We start from the raw sequence: 8,077 nt of genomic DNA on the forward strand, positions 1-8,077 counted from the left end.
AGAGGGGCGGGGTGATTGGTGTAGCTATCGCTATCTGGTTGCAGCAGGGGGTCATGCTTTGAACAAGGCAGGGGGCTGACAACCATCCCTCGAGTGTCTGTAAAGAAAGCACATCCCTGTTCCCTAGAGCATATAGGTGGGTGGGTTCTGCAGATGGACGATGGGCACCCAGTGCTTTTTGTTGTAATGACTGAGAGATACCAGTGATCCTTGGACCCCTGTTGCAGGTGGCTGGGTGGCCTGAGTGGAGCCACCAGTCCTTAGGCCCCTGATGCAGGTAGGTGAGGACCCTGTTTAATAGGTAAAGCGGTGTCGAACATCAAACACCCAATTCTCCACTGCACAGATGAAACAGTTGCAGTCTTCCAACAAGGGCCTATTCTCCTGAAATAGGCCCACACAGGTCCATGTAGGGAGGAAAGATATTCAAAGTCCATGCACTCTTTATGCCTGGACAGGGTCCGCTTCTGTCCTGAGCTTCCCAAGTTAGTGGAGCTGGCAAATTTTCTTTTCCCCTAATTGTGAATTTATTCCTTCTCTAAGGCCAGGAGAATGGCTTAGAACACTTAGCAGGGACTATCTCAGGCCAAGGGAAATCAACAGCCACTGAAGCTGCCTGGGGGCAAGGGCATGGTAAAATGTACGTAAGTACTTAGATTTTGTCAAAAGCATCGTTCTTTTCTGGTTCCAGAGGTATGAGTAGGCTGTGTGGCTGGCTGTTTCTCCCTGAGGAAACTGGCTGAACACTACTAGCAGCCCACTGCAGTGGCTCCAGGGAATGGTGCTCGAGGGTTCCCAGCGATTCTGGCCCTGCAACTCCTTTCCACTTCTGAACCATCTCTCCCTCTCCTTGCCTCTCAGTCCATTTTCTAAGTTTGCCTTTGATGTTCAGGGCTTCTAGCTTGTCATTAAATATAATCATTTCACTTGTTTTTTGGGGACTTTGTTGTAAGAGGGATCACCAGAAACATCTGCCTACTCTGCCATCTTTGCCCTGCCTCCTCCACAAATCTCATGATGGGCATCCAATAAACTGGAACTTTCTCTCTGGAAGGAATATATAGAGGGTTTATACAGGTGTGGAGTCCCTGGGCCATGCAAACAGTTAACGTGCTGCTGCTAACTGAAAGCTTGGGCGCTTAGTCCACCAGAGTTCCCTCAGAACAAAGGCCTGGCTTTTCTTTTGAAAAAGAAAATCAGCCTTTGAAAACGTATGGAGCACAGTTCTATTCTGACACATGGGTTTCCATGAGTTGGCGTCTACTTGATAGCAACCGGTTTTTATAAATTTATAGTCGTGACTCTGGAAAGTTGTTTTTCTTTGCTGTTGTGGTTATTGTTGTTTTTTAACTTCCTGTAATGGAACTCAGCTTAAATCTGGAGCTTGCATTTCCACTAATGGTAAACTCACTAGCTTCTGGTTTAAAACTTAACATCTTCTGGATAAATATCAAATAAATCCAAATTGCTTACCCTATCCTGCCTCTTCCCTGTTTCTCAGAGTTCCCAGGAAGCCCCTGCATTGTCCTGTCCTGGGGGATGTGTATCTGGTCTTTGAATCGCCATCTGGCCATTCCTGGACTCAGTGGAGGTATCTTCAGCCCTAGCGATGCTGAGGGAGATGATGGTTGTGGGGTGCAGATTGTAGGTCAGGAGGACTATCTCAGACCCTCATTGACTGAGAATGCCATGTGACCATTATTTCCACCCTAATCCTGGCTGCCCCATCTTGGCATGTGCACTGAGAGACTGCCTCCACCCAGACATCCAGGGAAGGACAGGAGACACTAAGGGCCTTCTGTTTTCAGATCTCAAATGTGTCTGGGTACTTCTAACCACCTCTACTGGAGGAATGAGGATTCAGATACGCAGAAATCAGGTCCCATACCTTCTTGTTCACCTTTCTCTGTTTTAGCCAAGCTCCTCCCTTAACCCAGGAACAGATCTTAGAGTTCTCCTGTGTAGTGAGACGGCTTTGATATCTTATTCTGTATTCTCCCTACTCTATGGTCTGTGGGACTCTATACTCAGACCTCCAACCTTAAATTCCCATGGTTCAAACCCACCTTTTATTTGTCTGCCTGCCTATCTATCTACTTACCAATTTTTTAGTGCTTATTCTAAGGTTTACAATATACAACTTCAACATAACACAGTTTACCTTCAAATATTATGATACTTTGGAATAATCTTTCCATTTGGTTTTTGGTTTTCTTCATTCTCCCTTGCTCCAGTCGGGGTGAGATCAGTGGAGTATCTTAGATGACTGCTCACAAGTTTTAAGACCCCAGATTCTACTCAACGAAGTAGAATGTAGAACATTTTCTTTATAAACTATGCTATGCTAATGGATCTAGATATCCCCCAAGACCACGGTCCCTAGCCCTCAGCCCAGTAATTTGGTCCTTCAGGGAGTTTGGATGTCTCTATAAGTCAAGTTGTGCTGACTTCCCCAGTATTATGTACTGTCTTCCCCTTCACCAAAGTTACCACTTATCTATTGTCTAGTTAGTGCTTTTTCCTCCCCATCCCTCCTCTCCCTAAAAAAAAAAAAAAAAAAAAAAAGTAACCATCAAAGAGTGTTTCTTTCTGTGTGTAAACCTTTTCCGAATTTGCATGTCGTCCTTGTGCAGGGACCATGCTAATCTTCTCTGTATCGTTCCAATTTTAGTTTATGTGCTGCTGAAGTGAAGACTTGAAAGATATTTTTGCTGATTATAGAATTATATGTTAACCAGTTTATTTTCATTTAATATTTTCAAGATATCACTCCTTTATCTTCTAGTTTGCATAGATGCTGATCCATAGATTTTGTCACCGTTCTCATCTTTGTTCCTCTGAATGCAATATGCCTTTTTTTCTTGTTGATTTTAAGATTTTTTTTTTTTCTCACTGTGCATTTGCTTAGTAATTTGGTTATAATATGCATTATATGATTTTCTTTGAGCTTATCATGCTTGGGGTTTATTGAGATTCTTGAATTTATGGGTTTATAGTTTTACCAAATTTGGAAAAGAAGTTGACCACTATTCTTCCAATATAATTTCCAACTGTACCCTCCTGTCCCCCCACCCCAACCTGGACTCCAATGCAAGTATGTTAGACAGCTCGATGTTATTCCATTGGTTCCCTAGACTGTGTTCATTCATTCCGGATAGTTTTATTGGTATGTTTTCAAGTTCACCAATCTTTTCTTCTACATCTAATTTGTAGTTAATCTCATCCAGTGAAAATTTCATTTCAGAAATTGTATTTTTCACCTCTAGAAGTTCCATTTGTTTCTGATTTAAATATTCTATTTTTTCCTCATTATGTTCATGTTTCATTTTATAACTTAGAGCATGCAAAGCATGTTTGTAATAGCTATCTGAAAAGCCATGTTCTCTAATACTATCCTTTCTGTTATTTCTGGGTCATTTTTTGTACACTGATTTTTCTCCATGTTATTGGTCACATTTTTCTGTTTGCTTGTGTGTCCGGTAATTTTTTATTGTGTACTGGACATTATGAATTATGTATATTTTGAGGTATTAGATTTTGTTATACTTCTACAAGGAGTGCTCATTTGTTTTTCTGGCAAGTACTTCTGTTACTTATAGATCAGTTCTATGCTTTCAAAGCTTACTTTTAAGCTCTTTTTGGATGGGCCTAGAGTAGTCTTTAGGGATAATTTAGCCCCATTTCTAAAGTCTGACTTTTTCAAAATCTCTACTGAATACGGCCTGTGTTCCATCCAAATCTCTCCAGCTTGGCCTATAAGAATGCAAACAATTTGTGACCCCATGGGAGCTCTTAGAATTTGTTTGGCGTGTAGTTCCCCGGTAGCTATTCTCTCTGGGAAGTTTTTCTTGCGTGATCATGTAGCATTTCGTCCAACACATACGCAGAGTTGATATTCAACCAACAACTCAAAGGGACCCCTGTGCAGATTGCTAGAGATCTTGTTGTAACTCCTTTCTCTTCAGTATTCCACCTTTCAAGTTCTAGTTAACTTAGCCTCCCTACTCTCTGTCTTCTGAATTAAGTGAGATTTCTGGGCTCTGTTAGGGTGCCTTCTCTCTATGCTGAAGTTTGGAAATTCCCTTCTTACAGAATGTCTGAGCAATAGTAGGACTCAACAGTTTTTTTCTTTTCCTCTTTTCTCAAAAATCACAGCCTTGTTCTATTTGTTGTTCAATGTCCGAAAATAGTTGTTTCTAAGATATTGTCCAGTTTTCTAGCTATTTACAGCAAGAGGGTACTCTAGTCCTTCTTATGCACTTGTGGTCAGAAGCAGAAGTCCTCAGGGTCAGCCTATTTTATGGCAGTTTTTTTTTTTTTTTAATTTTTATTAAGCTTCAAGTGAACATTTACCATTCCAATCAGTCTGTCACATGTAGGTTTACATACATCTTACTCCCTTCTCCCACTTGCTCTCCCCCTATTGAGTCAGCCCTTACAGTCTCTCGTTTCCTGCCAATTTTGCCATCTTCCCTCTCTCTCTATCTTCCCATCCCCCCTCCAGTCAAGAATTGCCAACACACTCTCCAGTGTCCACCTGATTTAATTAGCTCACTCTTCATCAGCATCTCTCTCCCCCCCCACTGACCAGTCCTTTTCATGCCTGATGATTTGTCTTCGGGGATGGTTCCTGTCCTGTGCCATCAGAAGTTCTGGGGAGCATTGTCTCTGGGATTCCTCTAGTCGCAATCATACCATTAGGTGTGGTCTTTTCATGAGAATTTGGGGTCTGTATCCCATTGGTCTCCTGCTCCCTCAGGAGTTGTCTGTTGTGCTCCCTGACAGGGCAGACATCGATTGTGGCCGGGCACCAACTAGTTCTTCTGGTCTCAGGATAATGTAGGTCTCTGGTTCATGTGGCCCTTTCTGTCTCTTGGGTTCTTAGTTGTCATGTGACCTTGGTGTTCTTCCTTTGCCTTTGCTCCAGGTGGGGTGAGACCAATTGATGTATCTTAGATGGCCGCTTGTTGGCATTTAGGACCCCAGGCGCGACAATTCAAAGTGGGATGCAGAGTGTTTCCATAATAGAATTATTTTGCCCATTGACTTAGAAGTCCCCTCAAACCAAGTTCCCCAGACCCCAGCCCCTGGTCCGCTGACCTTTGAAGCTTTCATTTTATCCCGGAAACCTCTTTGCTTTTAATCCAGTCCAATTAGGCTGACCTTCCTTGTATTGAGTGTTGTCTTTTCCTTCACCCAAAGCAGTTCTTATCTATAGATTGATCAATAAAAAACCCTCTCCCTCCCTCCCTCCCTCCCCCCTTTGTAACCACATAAGTATGTGTTCTTCTCCGTTTTTTCTATTTCTCAAGATCTTATAATAGTGGTCTTATACAATATTTGTCGTTTTGCAACTGACTCATTTCGCTCAGCATAATGCCTTCCAGATTCCTCCATGTTATGAAATATTTCAGAGATTCGCCACTGTTCTTTATCGATGCGTAGTATTCCATTGTGTGAATATACCACAATTTATTTACCCATTCGTCCGTTGGTGGACATCTTGGTTGCTTCCAGCTTTTTGCTATTGTAAACAGAGCTGCAATAAACATGGGTGTGCATATATCTGTTTGTGTGAAGGCTCTTGTATCTTTAGGGTATATTCCGAGGAGTGGGATTTCTGGATTGTATGGTAGTTCTATTTCTAACTGTTTAAGATAACGCCAGATGGATTTCCAAAGTGGTTGTACCATTTTACAATCCCACCAGCAGTGTATGAGAGTTCCAATCTCTCCACAGCCTCTCCAACATTTATTATTTTGTGTTTTTTGGATTAATGCCAGTCTAGTTGGTGTGAGATGGAATCTCATCGTAGTTTTAATTTGCATTTCTCTAATGGCTAATGATCTGAAGCATTTTCTCATGTATCTGTTGGCTGCCTGAATATCTTCTTTAGTGAAATGTGTGTTCATATCCTTTGCCCACTTCTTGATTGAGTTGCTTGTCTTTTTGTGGTTGAGTTTTGACAGAATCATGTAGATTTTAGAGATCAGGCGCTGGTCTGAGATGTCATAGCTGAAAATTCTTTCCCAGTCTGTAGGTGGTCTTTTTACTCTTTTGGTGAAGTCTTTAGATGAGCATAGGTGTTTGATTTTTAGGAGCTCCCAATTATCTGGTTTCTCTTCATCATTTTTGGTAATGTTTTGTATTCTGTTTATGCCCTGTATTAGGGCTCCTAGGGTTGATCCTATTTTTTCTTCCATGATCTTTATCGTTTTAGTCTTTATGTTTAGGTCTTTGATCCACTTGGAGTTAGTTTTTGTGCATGGTGTGAGGTATGGGTCCTGTTTCATTCTTTTGCAAATGGATATCCAGTTATGCCAGCACCATTTGTTAAAAAGACTATCATTTCCACAACTGACTGACACTGGTCTTTGTCAAATATCAGCTGCTCATACGTGGATGGATTTATATCTGAGTTCTCAATTCTGTTCCATTGGTCTATGTGCCTGTTGTTGTACCAGTAGCAGGCTGTTTTGACCACTGTAGCTGTATAATAGGTTCTGAAGTCAGGTAGAGTGACGCCTCCCACTTTCTTCTTCTTTTTCAGTAATGCTTTGCTTATCCGAGGCTTCTTTCCCTTCCATATGAAATTAGTGATTTGTTTCTCTATCCCCTTAAAATATGACATTGGTATTTGGATTGGAAGTGCGTTATATGTATAGATGGCTTTTGGTAGAATAGACATTTTTACTATGTTAAGTCTTCCTATCCATGAGCAGGGTATGTTTTTCCACTTAAGTATGTCCTTTTGAATTTCTTGCAGCAGAGTTTTATAGTTTTCTTTGTATAGGTCTTTTACATCCTTGGTAAGATTTATTCCTAAGTATTTTATCTTCTTGGGGGCTACTGTGAATGGTATTGATTTGGTTATTTCCTCTTCGGTGTTCTTTTTGTTGATGTAGAGGAATCCAAGTGATTCTTGTATGTTTATTTTATAACCTGAGACTCTTCCAAACTCTTCTATTAGTTTCAGTAGTTTTCTGGAGGATTCCTTAGGGTTTTCCATGTATACGATCATGTCATCTGCAAATAGTGATAGCTTTACTTCCTCCTTACCAATCTGGATACCCTTTATTTCTTTGTCTAGCCTAATTGCCCTGGCTAGGACTTCAAGTACGGTGTTGAATAAGAGCGGTGATAAAGGGCATCCTTGTCTGGTTCCCGTTCTCAAGGGAAATGCTTTCAGGTTCTCTCCAGTTAGAGTGATATTGGCTGTTGGCTTTGCATATTGCATAGATGCCCTTTATTATGTTGAGGAATTTTCCTTCAATTCCTATTTTGGTAAGAGTTTTTATCATAAATGGGTGTTGAACTTTGTCAAATGCCTTTTCTGCATCAATTGATAAGATCATGTGGTTTTTGTCTTTTGTTTTATTTATGTGATGGATTACATTAATGGTTTTTCTGATATTAAACCAGCCTTGCATACCTGGTATAAATCCCACTTGATCATGGTGAATTATTTTTTTGATGTGTTGTTGGATTCTATTGGCTAGAATTTTGTTGAGGATTTTTGCATCTATGTTCATGAGGGATATAGGTCTAAAATTTTCTTTTTTTGTATTGTCTTTACCTGGTTTTGGTATCAGGGAGATGGTAGCTTCATAGAATGAGTTGGGTAGTATTCCGTCTTTTTCTATGCTTTGAAATACCTTCAATAGTAATGGTGTTAAGTCTTCTCTGAAGGTTTGGTAGAACTCTGCAGTGAAGCCGTCTGGGCCAGGACTTTTTTTTGTTGGGAGTTTTTTGATTACCGTTTCAATCTCTTTTTTTGTTATGGGTCTATTTAGTTGTTCTACTTCTGAATGTGTTAGTTTAGGTAGGTAGTACTGTTCCAAGAATTTATCCATTTCTTCTAGGTTTTCAAATTTGTTAGAGTACAATTTTACGTAGTAATCTGAAATGATTCTTTTAATTTCATTTGGCTCTGTTGTGATGTGGTCCTTCTCGTTTCTTATTCGGGTTATTTGTTTCCTTTCCTGTTTTTCTTTAGTCAGTCTAGCCAATGGTTTATCAATTTTGTTAATTTTTTCAAAGAACCAGCTTTTGGCTTTGTTAATTCTTTCAATTGTTT

At 40.4% G+C, this 8,077-nt stretch overlaps 1 non-coding gene across 1 annotated transcript; it reads right to left on the reverse strand.

Annotated features, from left to right (window-relative positions):
* Positions 1-2,587: 2,587 nt before the first annotated feature.
* On the reverse strand, positions 2,588-2,695 carry LOC126074122 (U6 spliceosomal RNA). The gene has a single exon (XR_007516930.1). It is a non-coding gene; the product is annotated as a U6 spliceosomal RNA (small nuclear RNA).
* Between the last annotated feature and the right edge of the window lie 5,382 nt (positions 2,696-8,077).

The sequence above is a fragment of the Elephas maximus genome, chromosome 3, assembly GCF_024166365.1.
Source record: "Elephas maximus indicus isolate mEleMax1 chromosome 3, mEleMax1 primary haplotype, whole genome shotgun sequence".
NCBI classification, from domain to species: Eukaryota; Metazoa; Chordata; class Mammalia; order Proboscidea; family Elephantidae; genus Elephas; species Elephas maximus.